Source organism: Palaemon carinicauda, chromosome 1, assembly GCF_036898095.1.
Source record: "Palaemon carinicauda isolate YSFRI2023 chromosome 1, ASM3689809v2, whole genome shotgun sequence".
Taxonomy (NCBI): Eukaryota; Metazoa; Arthropoda; class Malacostraca; order Decapoda; family Palaemonidae; genus Palaemon; species Palaemon carinicauda.
In genome coordinates this window covers 69871398-69873498 of record NC_090725.1, presented here as the reverse complement: position 1 = coordinate 69873498, position 2101 = coordinate 69871398, and positions in this window count along the sequence as shown.

The following is a 2101-nucleotide window of genomic DNA, read 5'->3' as shown; positions in this document are numbered from 1 at the left end:
GTCTGCCCTGCTGAATATTTATCAGTCGTCAGACTGGTAAACCAAAAGGCCCCTTAAGAATTATCCTGCCAGCAACATTCTCCCAGTATTCCAGGAAGGGAAGAACTTCCAGTTCCGTTTAAATAAGGACAGGTGTATATTGGTAACTTAGGTACATTTTACCTTATGATTAAAATTAAATGATATGGAATATTTACATATACAAAATGATCACCTGATAAAAAAGGACACTAAAACGTCTGTTGAATTCAGATTTTGAATGACTCTCTTTAGTAAAAGAAATGAACACATTGGTATGAAAGAAATGGAAATATTTCTGTGAGACTAGAAAAGCTAGCTTCTATGATTGTCTGCAAACCTACATCCGGGATTTCTACAAGCTATTAAATTTTGTATCGATGGACTAAACCTACCTTTGACCTTCAGCAGGCTAACCTGACTACACAGCCTTCTCAAAACATTACATTTCATTGTCACTCATCCATGGCTTATATAACTGCATAATCAGTAATTAGTTTCTTATTTTCATATAAATTCAAATTAACACCTTTCAAAACTTTCAAAATACCTCTCGCTTAGTACTAATAAGAAAATGTATTGAAAATTTATGAAAATTTCTATAAAAAATACATTCATTGCAGAGAAATTTTTTTTACTTAACTAAGGTATAGCTTTTAAACATTTACACATAGTTCCAGAACAGTATGTAAACATTCCCAGCAGAATAAACATTTATTTGTTCCATCACTTTAGTACATTTCTTTTAGCGATGCATATTTGCACCGACTCGCAGCGGTGTCCTTTTAGCTCGGAAAAGTTTCCGGATCGCTAATTGGTTGGAGGAGATAATTCCAACCAATCAGCGATCAGGAAACTTTTCTGAGCTAAAAGGGCACCGCCGCGAGTCGGTGCAAATATGCATCGCTAAAAGAAATGGACTATAGTATATTGGAGTAATAACTTGTTCTAACAGAGAAAGGGCGATGGTGATGATGACAGTGTAAGCATAACACTATTAATAATGGATTTCCTCATGGTTATTTAGATCATACCACACACCTTGAGTTGCCATAACACACAACGACCCTCGGAGACAAACCAAAGGATCATCTCAGGAGGACCAACAGAGATACCTTGATAAACATATGTGGAAAAGGGAAGGACATTATGACCTTTTTCAGTGAGAGCAACAGACCATTATTCACTACACTTATGCTGGAAAAAATCTAAATTTGAATAGGAATTATTTGAGTGTGCAACTGCACCGTCAGATTTTACTTTATTCCTTCTCCAAAAAGTAAAGGATAATTTCCTTTACAAAAAAAAAAAAAAAAAAAAAAAAAAAAAAAAAAAAAAAAAAAAAAATCTGTCTTCGACTGCTAAACTCCATTTGACACATTTTCAAAAACTTTTATAGTATAGCTTATTAATACAATAAAAAAAAGTAACTTACTATTGACAATGAATTACTTTAAAATGCAATCGCACTTACTCCATATTCTTTCATCTTTTAAATCTTAAATGAAGTCCAGGTTCTCAGTCTTATCTTTCACAGTAAAAAATGGAATACTTAATATCTACAATAAAAATTAAATAATAAGACAAAACACAAAACTCCTAATTTACGAAAAAGACGAAAAAAGTATTTTAAGCGAAGTGAAAAATCTATTTTTGGGTGAGATGGCCATGTCGTCCTGATGGAAGGTTCCTTCAGTAGCTTCCTTTGGATATATTCCGTTCTTAGTAGTTATATATATCCAAAGGAAGCTACTGAAGGAACCTTCCATCAGGACGACATGGCTTGAGCCCAAAAAATATAGGCCTACCATTGCCAAACAAGAGGATTTGAGAGGCGAATTTAATAGGCCACATACGTTCAAAAGCTTGTAATTGAAATCAAACATCCCATATGCCTATCGACTCTCTCTTTCATAACACTAAACTTATATGGTAACATGAAATACTGATTGCAAATGTAACAGGAATACAAAAAAAAAAAAAAAAAAAAAAAAAAAAAAATTACCCAGTATCTTTTGGTATCATTAAATAGAAAAATATTCATACTTAATATGGACGGATGTATAAAAATGTATGAAACGAA